Below are 20,564 nucleotides of genomic sequence, written 5' to 3'. Positions count from 1 at the left end.
GGTTATATAAAAACCAAATTAGATTAATGGGTAAACAAAGGTAAATTCATAAAAATATTTGCAGTAAATTTTGGTATATAAGTGGTGGTGGTAGTGGTGAAAAGTAATAAAAAATAGAAAAATTCTGCAGTCAGATTGCCATGTAGTGTCTGTATCTCCTTCTTCCTCTTATTTCCCTTTGAAGAAGCTAAAACTAAAAATTGTAGATTAGATATATGGCTGTACTGTATGTAGAAAAAAAATCCACAAATGCCAATCAGAAGAACTCTCCACAAATGCCAATCAGAAGAACCCGTACTCAAAGGAAAAAAAAAGCCTTAACCCAACATCAAAACATTGGCTAACATTATAGGTTTTAAGTTAAAATATAATTTATAACATGTGTTTGAATCAGTTTCATTACTTTTCAACTACAGACCTAAAAATATTTTAACTGATCATAGATGAATGGCATTTTATAGTCTGGGACCCCAATATTTTATAGTTTTTCAGCTTACATTCATATTTTAGTGTTGTCTCATGGTTTTTATTATTATTATGACAAATTTCAAGCATCTGTGAAAGTAGAAAAGGAGAGTGAACTTCCATATCCCATCAGCCAGATTTTGCCACAATGTTTCATCTTTCTCTTTTATCCTTTGCTGATGCGTTTTAAAGCAAACTTCAGGCATTGTGTTATTTTATCCCTTGCTTCAGTAGATATCTCTAAAAAATACGGATATTTTCTTACATAATCACAACGCCATCATCATGCCTAACATAATTAACAACTCTTTGGTGTCATCAAATACCTTTACCTACTCAATTTTCTCAGATTGCCCGCAAAATGTCTTTTTACTGTCAGTTTGTTCAAATCATGGCATAAATACAATGTGCACATTACCTTACATTATTACATCTCTTATGCCTTTTTCAATTTAGAACAATACCCCTTCACTTTTTTATGCTATTAATTTATCGAAGAATCCTGCTTTTATAAATAGAGATGTGAGAATTTCCAAGAACTCAGAGAATTTGAAAGCATAGCAATTGACAAGGGTTTAATGGTGAGGAATCTCAAAACATACTGAAATTTCTCAGGGTGCTGAGGGAGGGAGCGGACGCTGTCATGGCCCAGAGAAGAGTTTCCGCCTCTCACAGACTGACAAAATGAACAAAGAACTGGAGACTGGGTCGAAAGATAAAAAGTTTAAAGTTCTCAAAAACAAAGATTCAAGCCATCAAGGAAATGCAAATCAAAACCACAATGATACAATTCATACCCACTAGGATGGCTATAATCAGAAAAAGACCAGCAATAAATAAGTGTCGTTGAGCATGTGAGGAAATCGGAACTTTCGTACATTGCTCTTGGGAATGCAGTTTGGAAAACAGGCTGCCAGTTCCTCAAAAATTAAACACACAGTGATCATATAACCAGTAATTCCACTCCTACGTATGCACTCAAGAGAAATGAAAACATATGTCCACACAAAAACGTGTACATGAATGTTCATAACAAATTACTCCTAATAGCCAAAAAGTAAAAACACGCCAAATGTCCATGATGAATGGATAAATTAACATGGTATATCCACAAAATGGAATATGATTCAGCCATAAAAAAGGAAAGAAGAACTGATACATGCTGCAACAGGAGTAAACCCTGATGATATTACGCCAAGTGAAAGAAGCCAGCCAGAGGGACACATAGTGTACGATTCTATTTACACGGAATATTCATAACTGACCAATCTGTAAAGACAGAAAGTAAATCAGGGATTGTTTAGGGCTGGGGAATTAGGGAGGATTTGGGAATCAATGACTAAAAAGTGTGGCAATTCTTCTGGGGATGATGAAAATGTTTGGAATTAGTGGTGATAGTTGCATGATTCTGTGAATATACTAAAAGCTAATGAATGCACACTTTAAATGGGTAAGTTGTATGGTATATGAATTATATCTCAATAAAATTGTTAAGGCTCACACACACACACACACACACACACACACACACACACACACACACACACACGTTTAGGGGCCCTTTTTGAGCCAGCTTTGAGCATGTAGCAGGGCCCTGCCCAGGAGGGGCCCACTCCACAGAGGACAGCGGGGAGCCTACTTTGTAGCTGATGGAGTGTGACAACCCCAGTGCAGGCCACCAAGGGAGAGCACATGGTCACCTCCCCCTGGCCCCACAGTCTTCTGGAGTGGATTGGTCCTGGGTTATGAACTAGATGACCTCTTGACCCTGATTTCAGTAATGCCACGGGGAAAGCCAAGGGGAACGGGAAGGAGAATTCATTCTCGTTTTTGCTCATGGCTGATCCCTCCAGGGTGACTTGCTTCCTCCCGGATCTGTGTTCGCCTTTGTTTTCCTGCCTGGCTTCGGGAGATGCAGGTCCAGCTGCTTCACGCTCGGGGGAGCAGAAAGAGGGGAAGAGGCTGCCAGCCAGCATCTCCACCAGGGCAGCCCCCACCCCTGAGAAAGCGGGACATGCCCAGGCAGCCAGGCGGGGCTAGGATTCCGCCTCCACTGGGTTCAGGGTGGGGGCTGCCGCCACTGGTGGGGCCCCCCACAGTCCCCAGCCTGGGGTTACAGTCGAGGAACAGTGGGATGGTGGCGCAGAAGTTTCCTTGCCTGATTTTGAAAGTCTTCAGGCTGTTCAGACTGCTGCCCTTGTCAGAAATGGGCATCTGCCGGGCCGCACATTTCCAATCACCCCTCCGGCCACAGGATCCGGTGCCCATTTGGCAAAGGACTAGGTCTGAGGAGAAGCCTGCGGCCTCACGGAAATTGCAGAGCTCAACTGGGGTCTGTGGAAAGGCCTCCGGGTTACTAACACGGAAAGCTCCATTTGTGGCCGGGCGGTGGTGGGTGGGCCAGATGCCCCTCCCCGCTCCCACCCCTTCCAAGCCCTCGGCCCACTCAGAGGAAAAGTGGCCACAGGCCACAGCCTTTCCTGGCAGCTCCAAGGGAACAGGTAAACAAACAGAAGACAAATATTAATAAGAAAGAGTGTAACTTAACAAAGCACGCGTCTCCAGGGAGAAGAATCCAGAGAAAACACAAAATGTTCGTCTGGAGCCCCCAGCCTAGAAGCTAAAAAACTGCTGTCTTCAACCCTACAGAAACTGATACCTCACCCCCGTTCCTTCCGTTTCCCGTTCTGAGACCCCAGGAACCCTCTTTCCCTGGGCCCCGGGAACCGGTCTGTCTGCACATCTGGCCTCCAGCATCTCCTCCACTCCCCCCCAATCCTGCCTTCTTCCCTCCCACGCAGCGCCCAGTCTGCAGTCGGGCAGACAGGAGCTAGAATCCCTGCCCTGTGCTGTGGGCAAGTCCCTTGACCACTGTCCCTCCCAGTTATGTCTTGCCTGTCCTGGGAGCAATAACAATCGTCACGTCGCAGGGTTGTGGTAATAGTTAAATGCACCCAGCACAGAGTAAATGCATGATGTTTTTTGTTTTCTAATCTCTCTCATCCTCCTTTGTTTTCGTTCTTTCTACAATCTTTCCTTCCTTCCCCTAAACTTTTCCAGGCCAAAGCCCCACCTCAGCGTCAGTTGTGACCAGGGTGCTGTGCAACCTCCTTCTGAAGCCCAGTGAGGGGTCTAATCCACCCCCAGACCCCAGCCCTGCCCTGCAAATCTCTGCGCACCCTGCACTGCTCTTCCCAGCCTTGCCTCAGGCACAGGAAAGGGGACTTGGCAAAGTTTAGCAGTCATCACTCTGACTTCCAGCAACTTCTGCACTGGTTGACAGGCACCATGTGGAACATGGACACGAGGGGCTCCTTTCAGCTGCTACCTTTTGAGGCCTTGGACATTGTCCTCCAGAGCACGTGGATTCCTTCAAGGGATGCAACTCGAGTTGTCTTCCTTTACAATTTCTTCGAGCCTGAGTGCAACAAGCATGTGTTGATGTCCTGTGGCTGCTATGTGGACCCATTTTAGGTCTCTCTGAAGCACCCCAAGCAAGCAAACACGAAGGGATGGGGAGGTGTTCTTTGGTCAGTTCTAGAACTCTGTAAATAATAATCCCACCCCTCACGTTGGGGCCCACACATCACAGTGTGAGAGCCAGGCTTGTCACTTTGCTCCGGTGGGAAGCATCGTCCTGGGGAGAGGGTGATCATCCCCTCCAGGTGCCTAGAAGCTGCCCAGGAATCCGTGGCTCTGCAAGGGAACACCCCTCAGCTGGATTTCATGCACCGAGGCTGCTGCCTATCACCACGAGGTCTCTCGACTACGTGGTGATCCCTGGCCGGCTGGTGCGAGGGAGCCTGCCCTGCCTTGACGACACTCTTGCAGCATGGGCCTCGGTGGTCACCCTCTTCCTGAGCTTCTAGAGCAGCTTGCCGTGTGTGCTGCGTGGTTTTGAGAAATGCTTCACCAGAGAGAGAGAGATTAATTCCATGGTCAATATATTTAGAAAATATGGTAAGATATATACCTCTCCAATCACTGTCCCCACCTATTTGAGGTTCTTAAAGTGCACCAGCTGATGAGAAGTGAGGTCCTACCATCAAGATGACTAATTAACACCCTTGGGTCCAGTAGCTCCCGGAACGATGGAACATAGTTTGGCGAATGCTGCTCCAAGAGAGGTTCTGAGACCTGGCTGGACATCCATGTCACACGGGGAGCTTCTTAATACCCGAGTGGCATCTGGAAATCCACGTCCCTAAGAGCTCCACAACTGTTCTGTGCCATGTGTGGGTGGTGCTGGGAACCACCGCTCCAGGGCCTGGGGGGAGGTGGAGAGTGGGGGGAAGTGGGGGTGGGGTGGGGCTGCGGTTTCACTCTGCAGTTGTCCCATTCACTTAGGTTTGTCCAGCAAAGGAGGCCGTTGCCAACAACAGAACTCCCCTCTCCTTGGCCTGACTCGCTGCTTCGGTAAAGGCAGCTTCAGGAATGCCCCTTCCGCAGTCGGCCCTGCTTTCTGCCTAAGGCAATCCCGGAAGGCTCTTTGCTCACTGTTGGAGCCTGTTCTAGGCCACAGGGAAACAGCAGGATTAAGAAGAATAAACAAAGGGGCTGCGGGTGCACATCCAGGCTGTCGTGCCTGCTGATGAGTCTAAGGCCTTGCCTGGCCCCCTGGGTCCTGCCGGACCCTGCAAGCCTCCTCCTCTCCTGGGTACAAAATTACATTTAATTGTCTTGCGCACTAAATTGTTCCACACCTGTGTGCCTTTGCTGTCACTGTTTTCCTATGTATCCTCCTTTTCTTAATCCTTTTCTTAATGCCCACTTCAACTTTTGCCAAAGGTCAGCCCAGGTGTCACTTTCTTCGGGGACTCTTCCCAAATACCAGGTCCGGCCCAGGGCTCCTCCTCTGTGTTCTCAAATGTTCAGTTCGGAATCCCCTGTTGGCACTTAGCTCACATGAGCCGAAGGGATGGGTTTGTGAGTCATACTTTCCCTGACCCCCACCCCAGCCCCACCTACCTCTATTTTTAAACTTTGTGTGTGTGTGTGTGTGTGTTTGTGTGTATGTGTGTAAAATATGAGGTCTCATTTCATGTCATTTTGGCTAAAAACTTGTGCCATTTTTCAACCCCATCTGCCCACCCATCTTTAATTCCTCAGTGGCCCTTGCTGAGCTCCTGCACATTCACGATTTCCACCTTGCTGTCCTCTCCTCTCCCTTGTTATGGGTAGGACGCCTCTGCCACACCTTCAGTTCTTTAGAGAGTGTGTTTTGTCCATCTTTGAACCCCAGGAGCCTAACTATTACAAGCTGCACTGCTGATACCCTGTAGGGAGACAGGTTTCACTTATGTGATTTATTATCCCCATGGTTTCACATCCAGCAACCTAAGCTAATGACTGTTTTTTGTTTTTTGTTTTTTTTTCCAGACTTCCACATTAAGGAGTCAGCAATTTCTAACATTTCACAAGGGGGAGGAGAAGATAGCAAGCAGTTTGGAAATCATAGATTTGCAGGAACTCAGCAAATGCCATTTAGGAATTAGGGACTGGGCGGGCTATTTGGATTAAGAAATGATATCAGTTTTAGTCAAAACATTCATGAAATAAGAGCTCAAATTTTAAAAAAATTAAAGGAAAAAATAAGTTCCTTAAGTTCCCGTATAAATTAAATCTATTTTCTTTGCTTGCTCAATGCATTTATTTTCCCTGGACATCTGAAGTTGAACCAACAGTCAGGGCTCGGCAGGAGGCCAGGAGAACCTGTGAGAGGGGCACTTGAGCAGAGGTTAACGAAGGGGCCATTTACAAAGGTGAGAAGGGATCAAGGAAAACAGTAAGGGATGAGAAGCTCCCAGGAACTGGCAACAGTGGGACACGATTACCTCCTGGGTGACCCTGCAGAGGTCCCCAGACTATAACTGCAAGGGAGGGTTGCCGGACAGGGGCTGCGCCTTAGGTAAAAGAATGGAGCTGCAGCCGCCTGTGGCCCTCAAGAAAGACCCAAATTCACTCTCCTTCAGTGTTTAGTCTCCTGCCAGGGCCACCCCTGGCCAAACCCAACCAGAGGGCAAAGGTCAAGGGAGCCTGTTGATGCAGATCCTCAGCGTCCGGGACCTGGAAGATGGTGCAAAGGGAGGAAAATTGATCTAAAGGGGCAAGTGTAGAATACCCAGTGCACCAGCTTTTGATTAGAAAATAAAGTCACATTCCTTTGCTTCATGTCCAAATCACAGCACCTCTGAGCCCCTGCCTCACCCTAATCAGCCTTTTCTCCTCAACCCCTGAGGGGTATGTCCACCCAACTTCCTTACTGTAGGACACAAGCCCCAGGCCCTCGCCTGCCAGTGGCTTTTGGCAGGATCTATGATATTATAATAAATTATATTTGTTCTTATCAAATCCTAGGTCATATGGGCTAAGAGGGGATAGTCTGAGAGATTCTGGGGACTTCTGGCCCCTGATCCACAAAAGCCACAGATACAGCTGCCTTCTAAAGTAAAATGACCTCTTGCCACCCTCCTGGCCATGGGTACAATGGACTAGATTTCTGGAGCCCTTTAGAGTAATGGGCTGCATCTGGGTCCTTTTACTAAACACTAAATTAGGTGACGCGTCTTGATCTTATAGTTAGAAGATAACATTGTATCAGATGTCCAGGTTCTATGTGAATTAAATATAAAGAAGATAAGGAGGTGTGAAAGTAAACAAAAGTTAATTCTAAGTCATGGGAGTTTGCTTTCAAAACTTCATCACTGTTTTGGACTAAAGCTTGGGTCATTTCTTATGCCAGATGGCATTGTCTGTCCTTCAGTGACACTGATTTTATGAGCTTTAGAGCCTAATCATCCACTTACCATCTTTCGTTACTAATCCTGTCTTGAACTGAAACTCGACATGTTGTTGTAATGAACTGGTTGTGAAATTTACTGACAACTTCCAGGCACCCCCCAGAGTAGGTGCCCAGAAACAATGTGATACGCCGAAAATTATAATTCTTAAAGGCTTACCACCAACATTTCAAGGTTAGAGCCCAGAAACCTAATTTTAAAACTTCCGGCTACATAATCATTGGCAACAGTCTTCAGAACTAGTTTGTTTGATGTGGGAGTGTGTATGAATCAACTTCCACCCGTTTCACCTCCACGGTGTGGTAAAACCTATTTAATTAGTATGCATCCCCCGGATGCCTTTGGAATGTTTGCCCCTGAAGAAGGAGGAGATGCTGGATGCTAACTCACCTAGTGTGGATCAGAAACTTGGGGTGTAAAAACGCGGGGGGATTGTATTAATAAGAGTGTTTTTGGCTGCAAGTAATGGAAAATCCCAAGTCAAAGAGCCTGACATAAGGAAAATTTCTTATTTCACATAAGAGAAAGCCCCACTCAGATGTGATAGGATGGCTCCCAGGTTAGCCATACCATCAAAAATCTGGCTTCTCTCCACTCTTCTGCTTTGCCATTGGCACAAATCTATTGGCTTGCCCTTATGGTTATAAAAGAGCAGTCACTGTCGTATTACATGAAAACACAAAAATATCAAATAAAAAAAAAAATTCCTGTGTCTCTTTTTAAGAAGGAAGTAATCTTTCTTAGAACCCCTAAGGAGACTCCTCCTATTTCATATTGACCAGAATTGCATCACATGTTCAGGCAAGAGGAGCAAAGTCACTCTGATTGGTGTAACTTCATCAAGACCTACCCTCTGGAAGCTGGAGAAGGTCCTGGCCTCCCCTTGGCATACAGGGGCCGCATCAAGGAGGAGACGCTGAGCGGGACTGGAGTTCAGCCGGGAAGGGGTGGGCACCGTGCCTGAGGGGGAGGAGCCCTAACAGTGCCCACTGCAGGCACCTCGCTACCTGCCTAAAAAAGCACAGTGGCATGAAGAGCTTGGTAAAATGGAGGGTGATGGGCAGATCAATAAACCCAGGGCAGGGTGTTTTCTCAGGGGATCCTGCCTTCCCGGCCTCCTTATCCACATAGGTGAGAAGATCTCTGTTCTAGAAAACTGATGAAAAACAAAGACAAATCCAGTGGATGTTCTCTCAGTATATGTTTGCAAATGTCAAATAATTTTAGATTTTATCTAAAAGCTAAAAGAGATCTAAAAGAGAGATACAGAGATCTAGAAAGGAACAAACAGATGAAGGAGGTAGAATTCTCAATGTCAAGTGCTCAGTACTCTCTCAGTGTGCTGTATACTTTCCTGGCTTTCCCAGCAATGGTCTTCTAGATACTCTGACTCGTTAGACAGCTACGTGTCGGACCAGTTGGCTTCTTAACTCGAATTCTTAATAAATTCCTCACTGGGAACAGTTGGTCCCTATACCTATGAAGAGGCCATAGCTTTCGAGTCAAGTTTTTACGTCATCATGAGATGTCAACAGGTGGAAGGACATGTTTGCTTTTCTGGGTCACACCTGGTCCTGCTGCTGCAGATGGCTGGAGAGCCAACTTGTTACCCTCCCAGCACACACCTGCTGGTATGGTTTGGAAGTTTGGCCCCTCCAAGTCTCATGCTGAAAGTCAGGCCCCAGTGTTGGGGCCTGGTGGGAGATGTTTGGGACATGGGGGCAGATCCCTCATGGATGGCTTGGTGCCCTCCCCACAATAAAGAGTGAGTTCTTGCTATATTCGTTCATGTCAGAGCCTGGTACCACCTCCTCCTTCTCTTGCTTATTCTCATGCCATGTGACACACCTGCTCCCTCTTCTCCTTCCCCCTCAATCAGAAGTTTCCTGAAGCCCTCACCAGATGCAGATGCTGGCGTGATGCTTCTTGTACAGTCTGCAGAACCATGAGCCAATAAACCTCTTTTCTTTATGAATTACCCAGCTTCAGGTGTTTCCTTTATAGCAACGCAAAATGGACCAACACACCTGCCTGTCATGTGGCGCCAGCCCCAGACAGCAGCCGACAGCCCAGCCTCCCAGCCCAGGCTGCTCTTTGACAGTCACTGGCAGCCCGTTAGCCCATTCTTATCCCTCCTATCACTGGAGAGAGAACTTTAAACCTACCGTTGAGACTTTAAGGTGGACTTTCATAATATTTAGGTACAGGTTAGTAATTTTCCAGAAACACAGGTTACAGAGACCAATGAGCGATCTCCCCAGCCAAACTGCCAGTCTTGTCTCAAGTAAAGGCAACGTTTTCTCAGCCAACAGGCTACCGGCTGGGCTCAAGAGGGCAGCGAGCAAACCCTACCTTTAAAGGGGTGACACTAGGGCTCCTATCGACAGAGATGAAATCTCAGAGCGCAGCATCTGAGCTGCATCCAGCGTCACCAACAGGGGACATTATTGTTAACTGGAGGCCCACACAAGGGCATTTGCTAAGTACATGAGTGTGTCCACCAGTACCACATGGCCTGTGCACTGGCACACGGCCCTTTGGGTTAAAGGCCTGCTCAGGGCAGGCCACCCTTCCTTCAAGGCCCTAACAGGTCCCACGCTGGTAAACATTTCTTCCTACTCTGAGCTTACGTGAATCCCCCCCAATACTTCCTGCATGTACAAATTACACACTTGAATTTATTGTAATAGTGGTTTGTCTTAACCAGGAAAGTAATACCATACACAAGGGCTCTGAACTAGAGTTTCCACATTCAAATGCTAGTTCTGCCACTTACCTGCCGTGGGATCCTGGGCAGGTTATTTAATGTCTCAGTGCACGTGTCCTTATCTGTAAAATGGTGTAATAAAGGCGCCTACTTCAGAAATGTGTTATGAATGTTACAGCTGAAGTAACTGGTAGACAATAAATCATAGCTATTATTATTATCAAAATATTTATGCCCTTTAACCCAGAAATTCTGCTTCTAGAAATTCATTCTAAGAAAGTAATCATGAATTTATATAAAACCTTTCCTTCAGCACTTTTTGCAATATCAAAAACTGGATATAGTCTAAGTATCCAAGAATAGAGAAGTGATTAAATAAATTATAGTCTATTCATAAAATGGAATACTATCCAATAATTAAATATCAATATCTCTCTATATGACATTAGAATAATGTAAATAAAATATGGTTAAGTGAGGAAAACAAAATAAAACAATATGTGTGGTGAATACCATGTTCCTAAAAAGGAGGAGCATCTATGGAAGGAAACGACACCAAGATACCTGTCGAGGTGTTCATGGTGGTTAGGATGTTAAGCTCTTTTTCTTATCTATACGTTTAATTTTTCTCTAATCCATTTTTTATAATTTTCTATAATTACAAGTAATCCATGTAAAATTCAAAGAATCTAGAACGGTCTTGCACTGTTCACGTCCTGGCCGTGGCTGCCTGACTTGCACCCGGCTCCCCACCCCAGGAACCACAGTGAGGTTATTCGAAGAAGAGTGGGGACCTGGCCAAGGGCAGCCACCTTGGGTGGGCTCAGTGATCCACAGACATTAGGGGCTCTGCCCAACAGGGAGATGGTCAACGTCAGGCTGAGCAGCTCCCTTTGGGATCTAGACGAGAGAGTGAGAAATGAAGCGGATGTCCCAGTAGGTGACAAGAACAAACCAGGACTTCAGAGAAGGACCAGAGATACCACGAAGAGAGGAGCTGTGGGGGTAGAGGAAAGGAGGAGTTTCCCAACGTTGCCTTTGGCTCCTGAAGGCTTGCTGGTTCCTAGACTAGTTCTAGTCCACAGGTATCATTAAAATCATCCCCAATTTCTGAGAGTATTTTTGAATGAGTCTCTGTGTCTCACAATGAAAACAAGTGAACCACCAGTTCTCTTACTTAGCATTGTTTTCCCAAATGGATTATGAATTTCTTTAGGGCAAGCACATGCCTTCCACATCAAGCTTGTGCAGTTCAAGGGTCAAAAGTGGGCATATTTTAGCTTCTCGTGCAATGCTTCATTCATTCATCTGTTCACTCAACAAGTAATGAATGTGTGCTTAGGGTGTGCAGAGTGTACTTCTGAGCACTGGGGATATAAGAGTGAATAAGACAAACCAAAAAATCCTGCCTTCATGGGGCAGGGAAACATGGTAAAATACAGTAAATAAAACATACAGTAAGGTAGAGCATGACAAGTGCTAATGAGAAAGAACCAGAAAGGGAGTATAAGGGTGAAGGGAGGGAAGGCAGGAGTTGTAATTTTAAATAGCACGGTCGGAGAGGCCTTCCTAAGAAACATCTGAGCAGAGTCCCGAAGGAGGTGAGGGAGCATGCCATGGTATTATTTGGAGAAGAGCATTCAGGCAGAGAGAATGGCAAGTGCAAATGCCCTGAGGCAAAGAGAGCTGGTGCGTTTGAGGAAGAGACATGACTCTAACGTGGCTAGAGTAGAGGGAGCCAGGGGGAGAGGGAGACCGTGGAAATGGTCCCATTGCCTAAAACCAGTGTGAGTTGTGTTGAACTTGATGAGACTGAAGGACAAGGGAGGCCCAGGAAAGGCCAGTGGTGGCTCCTGAGAGTGACATGTTGAGGTGAAGCCTTGACCTCTGGCAACTTAAGACTGGCAAGTGAACCCTGAGCCATTGTTTTGGGACCTGTCTTTGGGTAGGAGGGGAGGGGGTGCTGTATTGTGTGTGGTCAGATCACAGGGGCACAGGAGGACTGTGGCTTTCACTCTGACTAACATGGGGAGACACAGGAAGCTTTTGAACAGGGTCAGGACATACATCACGTGACGGGTTGTCACAAATCACCCAGTTGCTGTGTGGGGAACAGACTGCAGAGAGACCAGGAACAGGCTTTAGCACCAGCCCAGGGGAGAGATGGCACCGGTTCTAATAGAGTCTGTGGGAAGAGGCAAAGCCATGCTCCAAACGGGATTTGGAGGTAAAACACCACAGCAGACATGATATCCTAGGGGGATATGACCCAACACAAAGGCTCTGGCTTCACTTTCCAGTTTTGGATGGGAGGTCAAGGCTACCCTGCAACATGTCCCTCCCAGGAACAACCTCTGAACGTTCTGGCGTAACATGACTCATGTCGGGTTTAGACAATAGGGCATTTCCACAGGCCACTGCCTGCATGAATCTTCTTTCTTAAACCACTCCCAGAGTTCCTTCTTTCTGACTATTCACCACCAATTGTCTAAGATAATTGAATAAACCACATTGTCCTTTTTGAGATCTCCTTATCAAGTCTTTGTCAAGTGCTGATGAAATAGCAAAAATCCCTTTTAAAATTAATCTATGCACATCATAGTGAATGGGGAAAAGCTAAAAGCTTTTCCTCTAAGATGAGGAACAAGACAAGGATGCCCACTTTCACCACTTCTGTTCAACATAGTAATCGAAGTTCTAGCCAGAGCAAGTAGGCAAAAGAAAGAAAAAGGAAATGTGGTATCTATACACAATGGAATACTACTCAGCCATAAAAAATGAAATCCTGCCATTTGTGATAACATGGACAAACTTAGACATCATGTCAAGTGAAATAAGCTAGCCACAAAAAGATAAATAGCATATGATCTCACACATATGTGGATTCTTTAAAAAATGATGTAATAGAAGAAGAGAGTAGAACAGTGATTAACAGAGATGGGAGAGAGGGAGCTGGGGGGAGAGAGGAGACTGGTGAAAGGTTGGTCAAAGGGTACAAGATATAGTTAGATAGAAGGAATAAGTTCTGGTATTCTATTGCACAGTAGGGCACTGTGGCTAACAGTATTTTATATTACAAAATAGCTACAAAGAGGCTTTTGAATGTTCTTACCACCAAGAAATGATAAATGTACAAGGTAATGGATACACTAACTACTCTGATTGGATCACTAACAACATATACTGTGTATTGAAACATCCAATTGTACCCCATGATATGTGCAATTACAATGTGTCAACAAATAAATACCCATATAAATAAATAAATAACAAAATTAATCCACACATTTTCTTTGAATATGAAAAACAGTCTCCCATAGCCTTGCAAGGGAGCAGGGGAGGGAGGGAAGGAAGAGAGACAGTGAGGCAGGCTCAGGCCCAACGCGCCTGCAAAGCCGTAAAGCTGTCCCTGGGTTAAACGGGACCTTTCCATGTCATGAATCACCACTGAGGAACATCCAACAGTGCCTGTGGCAGCCAAGCCTTAACAAACTTCCAAATATAGCTAATAAATTACTGGGAAAAGACTTCGCCCGTTGATAAACATCTCACTGAGAGTGAATAATATAATTTCTGTGAAATCAATAACCAGCACTCCTCCCCCACCTCTACCCTCCACCAACTGAACACTGTTAACCAAAGGAGATCAGAGAGCTTTGAAACATACATCATTCCCCATCTTTTTAGTTATTACCAAAGCATCTTGAGTATGAATTAATAATGGGGAGAAACTTATATTTAAAAGCGTGCCAGGAATGGGGCTGTTGAATTTTTGAGTCTACCAGAACTAGAACTAATGCCTGCAAATATGTATGGTTTAATTGCTCAAGGTCACTTTCAAGGAGCTGTGCTAGATGCTGACAGACTTTGTTGGAATTGTCGGAATTTTTTCAGGCTCAGTCATGTTGGTGTACCTCATGCAGGAGTCAGATAAAATGTCAGAGGTCTGACTGTCCAAACTCCAAGTCACATATTTTCTTCCTTGCCTGTCTGTGCTAGTTTTTTTCTAAAGTCCACGGAGTTTAGAGTCAAATGATCTGCTTTTGAAATCTAACTTCACCACTCACTAGCTGTATGGCCTTACCATTATTTAACAAATATTTATTGAATCTCTACTGTGCTCTGAGTACTGTAAACACTGATGAGTATACAGCTCTCTGAGCCTTGGTTTCCTCATAGATAGATGGCACTAACATCCTCTCCCATGAGAATAAGCTCAGAAGGGGTTGGATTAGTGAGAGGGGGCTCGTGTGTGAGGGACTCCAGTGAGGGGAGAATTAGAAGAGCTTGAAATGGACACGGAGCATGCAGAGGCGGGTCTTGCCCGGATGAAGCTAGCGCCCACTTCATTTGGTTTGAAAAGTCTCTGACTGCCAGGGTCTGGAGTTCAGAGAAGACTCTCTTGGCTTGGCTACTCCCATCAGCACACTTTCTTCTGAAGCTGTTAAAACAGTGTTGTTACAACACTGCTATCACAGCTAGTAAGTTGTGTATGGCATGGGATAGACCATAGAAACAGTCAGAATCCACTATCCCAATTAACTAAATTTTGCCTTTAAATTTTCTTCCAATTTGCCATTTTCAAGATAGCCTTACCTTTAAAAAAAAAAATGTATTTTCTCCTCTTTCCTTTCAGAAAGTAGATGAACATATCTTACTATCCAGGATTAAATACATGTCTCCACAGCCAACCACGTGACAGGGCGAAGAACTCCATTCCTATTGTTTTGGCTTCTGTAAACACATCCACCTTTAACAAATAAACGTGTCGATTAAGCATTGCATTGAGTATATTTCAGTATATTCCCACACCTTATCAGAAAAGTAAACAGTACTGTGATTTCAAAACTCCAAGTAGTTTGGGTAACTAGAGATTTCATTCTACTGGACCCCTTTGCTCACACAGCGTTGCTTACACATCTCCACAGACGACTCTGGGGGCCACACACCCAGCCCTGGTTCGGTTTTTCTTTTTGGAATATCTATTACTTTTTTTTCAGTTGCATGTATTTTGCAGTCTGAAAGGCATCTAAGTGAAACTGAAGGCATTATCGTTCCCCTGACTTCTACTCCCTGCCACGTCTCTGGTGGTATCAAGGACGCAGTTCTCCTTGCACTTCCAGATTCGTTACCCCTGGGAAGAAGGGCAGGAATCATGTGTTCCTTTCCTTCTCTCCAACCTAAACTCACATCCTGTAGGACCCTGAGAAGCTGGTTTCTCAGCCCGGGGGTGAAGGAAGCAGTGATGCCCTACACTGGCACACTGAAAACCCCTCTGGATCCAGGGTGAGGAGTCCCCTTGCTGCCCAACTTTCAGAAGACCTCGCTCTACCCTTTCCTCGGACCCCGGGTGGTGGGGAGTAGGCGGGGAATCCCTGTTCCCAGCCTACCTCAGGAGGCCCTCACCTCCATCACAGCTGAAAGAGCAGTTGCTCATTTCCTCGCTGTGCTTTGAGAAGGCAGCCCTGAGATCTGGGTGGCCTTCACCTAAGGGAACAAACAGTACACACAGTCACCCTGCAATGACCCTTGCTCATGGAGGAGGCGGGATATGAAAAGTTCCCAAATCCTCCCTCCTTAGCATTGGAATGTGTTATCTTATTCTTTCCAGATGTTTTCCTAATAATAGTTGCTTGATCTAATGTAAGAGTGAGTCTGTTTTCCCCAAGCACACAGTGGACAATGGGGAACTAATCCAGAAACGAGCAGGAAATGGAGTATTTGGGGATTAAATACATTTTTTTGCCTGGATGGTCCTCATAGTTGATAATCCTCCCATGATGGCATAGAGTTTTGAAAAGAAGAAATAAAACCATCTTTATTTGCCAATAACATAATGCCCTGTATAGAAAATCCCAAGGAATCTAAAAAACAAAAAACAAGCAAATAAACAAATCCTTCCTAGAACAAATAGCTTACCAACGTTGCAGAATACAAGATCAATATGCAAAAATCTTATATATACTATCAATGACCATGTGGAAACCAAAATTAAAAACACACTACCATCTATAGTACTCCGCCCCCCAAAAACCCTAAAATTGTAGGTATAACTCCAACAAAACATGTACAGGACTGCTGAAAACTACAAAATGATGATGAAAGAAGAGTAAATAAATGGAAAAACATACTGTGTTCATGAATTAGCATATTCAACATAGTAAAGATGTCAAGTCTGCTACAAAATTCCTGTCAAAACCCCAGCAAGACTTTTTATAGTCTTTGACAAGATTATTATAAAATTTATATAGAAAGACAATGGAATTAGATTGACTGAAACAATTTTCAAAAAGAATAGAGTGGGAGGAATAACTCTGTCTGGTTAATATTTACCATATAGCAACAGTAACCAAGACAATGTATATTAGTGGAGGAACAGATAGATCAGTGAAATGGAAAAAATCCACACAAGTGAAGCCAACTATCCTGTAAGGTCAGTTTTATCCCTTCCAACTCCCCTGTGTCTGGGAGGACAAGTAGGATTAGGCAGTCAGGAGGAAGGGAGAAGGTGCTCACAGGCCAAGAGAACACCACGAGCAAAGGCAAGGGAAGCACGCACAGCGGGGCTGTCTGGGGCCTGCCAGCACAGGTCATTTGTGTTACTGCGGCAAAAACCTGACCGAGATCAAGACGGGAAAGGGACCAGAAGTTGTGGCAAGGCTTTGTTTCCTGCGCCAGCAAATGCCAATGGTCTTCAGGCCGGGCTCTATGGAAGCCTGGCATTCACAGGGCTGGGCCATAGTTGCTGGAAATGTTTGGTTCTAATTTCATTCAAAATGTTTTTGGAAGAATACTGTAGCAGATGTTGTTGGTGCCCTGCCCAACCTTAACACTGCATTGCACACCTGCTCACTTTGAACTGCCAGCCCTTTGACTGAGAGAGCTTTCTCTGACCACTAGAGTCCACCAAGCCTGGCCACGTGGCTGGTTGACTGCACCCCACAGCTCTCAGACAATGGAGTTGGTTGTAAAACTCCAGCTTCATTTCCCATAGTGGGAGCCCTGAGCCACAGGTCCTATGCTGGCTCCCAGAGTACCCTAGGGGTTTAAGCTCTGGTTGCTCACAGTGGTAATTTCCTTGACCATCTTCACTGGCTACCTTTCCTTCCCAGTCTCTTGTCCCCAAGCTCCTACAGCTGTTTCCTGGGGGCGCCTCTCAGATGAACTGCTTTCATTTAAATCCTCCTGTCAAAGTCTGTTTCTGGGGAAACGCAAAATAACACACATGCACACACACACGCGCACAGGCATAGAACATCTCTGGTAGGATTCAAAGAAACTATAACAGTAACAGTGGTTGCTCCTGGGGAGAAAAACATTGGTTGGGAACAGGGGAGAGGGAGGAGATTTATTTGTCACTAAATATCTTTTTCTTACCTTTTGACTTTTGCACTATGTCCATGAATTTTCTATTTAAAAAATAAAATACTTTTTAAAAAGCTACCCAAAACATGTACTTCTTTAAACCATTAAAAAATCAACTGTAATTTTATAACAGTCACATGTACTTTGTATTAAATTTTAGCATATTGAGACAACCTATGTATTAATTCATGCTGTGAGGCAAAAGTTCTTTCATATGGTCAGAAAAATTTATCCTTTATGCTAGTTTGGCTCATAACTTCGGACATTTAATATAGGTATTTAATAAAGGTATCAGTGATTAGAAAGATTGTAGCTCTGTACAGGTTATTTCTTAAAATCCAGGTCCCTGCATGTCTTCTTAACAATTTGTACAAGTGTACTACTGTGGTAAACTGAGTCACACTCAGCCAAATTCATGCTGGCAAAACCTCGGTGATCACCTTCCTTCCTACTGTGTAAAGGTTAGCTGTGCAAGCAGGATAACATCACGTGAGCACTGCCCTAAGTTTGGGCTATGTTTGATTTGACTGTTACATTTAACTTAAGGAATGGAAGCACTTAGATATTGTTAATGATTCAATATTAGAATCAAATTTTCCTCCTAATCCACATTCAAGGTCTTAGGTCTGTTTAATTAAGAGCATCCTGAGATTTCAAGGCAAGATGTTTAAAAATAAAAAGTAAAATAAAGCTGTTGCTATTTTTATGACTTACCTCTGTGAATCAAACTTTCTCAACTTTGGGCTATAGAAACAAATGCAGGAATAAATTGGATTCCGAGGCTGATATAAAACTGCAACTGCATCCATGACCACGAATGTCAAATGCTTATGCTTTTCAAAATAGCCTCATTGTTCAGAGTGGTCGGCTTTATAACAAGCAAGTGTTATAAATGTGTGCCTATAAAGTACATACCTGCCAATGAGATAACTTTTCATTTCTTTCCTCTATTGGTGTTGAAAATATTTATTTGAAAAGCAAGTTCCATTTCCAAATGTTCGGGACTTCTGACGTGGGTGACGTGCTCCTGTGCAGGCGTAGGCGAGTGCTGTCACCAGGTGCACTTGAGGCAGGCCCCCACCCCCACCCCCCGGCCGCTGTGTGGAGAGGGAGCCAAAGCCAGCGAGCCTGCGGTCAGGACAAGCAACCGGAGGCGGCTGGGAGTCAGGCTGGAGATAGATTTGGCACCACAAGCTTAGTGGCAGGTGGTTGATGTCTTGGATGTAGGCAAGAGCCCGGGGGAAATGTATAAAGTAAGAAGAGAAGGCCAAGGTCAGAGCCTGAGAAGCCATGGCCAGCCACTCCCACCACAGGTATAAACATTAACTTCATAACTAGAGATGACTCCTCCAGGAGTGAGACTTTGGAATCCACGTCCTTGAATACCCCATGGGGCCTAAAATAAAACTTTGCATACAGCAGCTGTTCTGTAAATGTTTCTGGACTGATTTATTTATTCCAAATAGCAAGGGATTGTATTACAATGAGAATCTCAGTTACACAAATTTATCAAAATTCCCATATTGTATCCAAACTTGTTTAAATGTCTTTAGCTAGACAGAATTAGTAGTTGGCATCTTTCTTCTTTTTCTTTTTCTTCTTTTTTAAACTATCATGATTTTTTTTTTTTTGGAAAATGTGTACAAACACTGGCCGCTTTCAGGTGGCATCTTTAACTGGCCCCTCAGTAGACAGCTGGTATAGAGGCCCGGAATGGCTCTTCCATACGCTTAGTTTCTTTCCCTACTGCTAACAGTTAATAACTGGGCTGGGGATAATTCCTGTTAGTCCCTCTCCCTGCCTGCTCCGCTACCCTTGGACCCCTTCCCGGCTTCTGAACAGTTTGGGCCCCCAAGTGGAGCTCACCCAGCCGCCCACCGCACCTCTCCCTGGGGCCCGGCCCCTCGAAGCTACCCCCTGCAGGGCCCAGCGCGGGGTCTCGGGAGGACCCTAGGCCTGCTTCATGGTGAGTGTGCGTCCATCCTGTCTTCTTAGTTTCTCTTCCTGATGGGAACAGAACCACCAATATCAGAGAAACGTCCTCTGTGGAAGAGTGATCCCATCCTTCCCCCACTGTCAGTGTGGTCCCAAGGGCTGGGTGCTGCCTGGTGGGGGCCTGCGCTGGGCTGGGCCTCACTGTGGTCCCTTGTGGCTCCTCTCTCTGTCCCCATTTCTATTTGTGCAAACTCTGGTTGAGATGACTGTCACAGGAAGTCTGGACCAAGGAGAGAAGTCACAGAAAGGCCCTGCCGCAGGGGAGGGAGGGAGGAAAACCGCTCCGGGGTAAGTGTGGCCCTCCTGGGCTGCTCCAGCACAGTCCTCAGGCCATGGCTCCACAGGAGGGAAGCAAAGGAGCTGAAGCTTCAGAGATACTCACTTGCCTTTCCAAAACCCTGCACCTAACTTCATGTTTGTAATTTCATACTTTTTTCTTAAAGAAGCATCCCTAAATTCTACAGGCTTCAAGACTCCCCAAACCAAAGTCAGGCCTTGCTGCTAGCTGGTTCGGAGCCATGTTTCTCCTGCTCCCACCTCCAGGACTGCTCTCTACACATTTCTCCTTCCCTGACTCACAGGGCTCCAGCCACTGGGCTCCTTGTTCTTTGAGCACACCAGGCTGTGGCTAAGGCATCAGGGCCTTTGCATTGGCTGTTCCCTGCCAGGGGTTCACCTCCGCTGGTCTGTACTCCAGTGGTACCTTCCCACTGAGGCCTGCGCTGGGCTCCCTGTTTAAGGCGGAGTTTATGGCTCCTTCCCTGCTGCACAGGTTCCTACCCTTCCTATGCTGCTAAGTTTCCACATCATCTATCATCTGCCAACACGCTTCATCATCTGGTTATATATTTTCTGCCTCCCCCCACTAGCATGTAAGTTCCACTAAAGAAGGTAAATTAAAAAATCTGTTTTGTTTCCTGATGCACTCCTAGCACCTAGTACATAGTAATCACTGGTTAATATTTTTCTAATAATTGCATGAAATTGCAAGGCCCAAGGCAAGGATACTGAGGACAGCACTGGCCAATAAGCATCCAAATGAGGGCAAAAATTTGCTTCTCAGAGGCAAATTGGCTTTGCAGGCTGGGCCAGGACCCCGGACCACAGGCCAAGGCCATGGACGCTGGTACATCGTGTCCCTGCCTGTCTGCCTCAGTGCACATCATTTGGCTCCTGACAGTGCTGGCGCCTAGGAACTCACCAGAAATGCCAAGGCTGAGATGGAAGAGGGG

General features: G+C 45.4%; 1 long non-coding RNA gene across 2 annotated transcripts; it reads right to left on the bottom strand.

Annotated features, from left to right (window-relative positions):
* Window positions 1-913: 913 nt before the first annotated feature.
* On the bottom strand, window positions 914-18,576 carry LOC123635376. Of its 2 annotated transcripts, none has more exons than XR_006734114.1 (3): window positions 18,253-18,576; window positions 14,569-14,722; window positions 914-1,168 (listed from the first exon to the last, which is right to left on the bottom strand). It is a non-coding gene; the product is annotated as an uncharacterized LOC123635376 (long non-coding RNA). The 2 variants fall into 2 exon arrangements; XR_006734115.1 differs by having other exon boundaries at window positions 914-1,161.
* Between the last annotated feature and the right edge of the window lie 1,988 nt (window positions 18,577-20,564).

This window comes from Lemur catta, chromosome 3 (genome assembly GCF_020740605.2).
Source record: "Lemur catta isolate mLemCat1 chromosome 3, mLemCat1.pri, whole genome shotgun sequence".
Taxonomy (NCBI): domain Eukaryota; kingdom Metazoa; phylum Chordata; class Mammalia; order Primates; family Lemuridae; genus Lemur; species Lemur catta.
The sequence above is the reverse complement of the archived record's forward strand: the minus strand, read 5'-3'. Positions and strand labels throughout refer to the sequence as shown.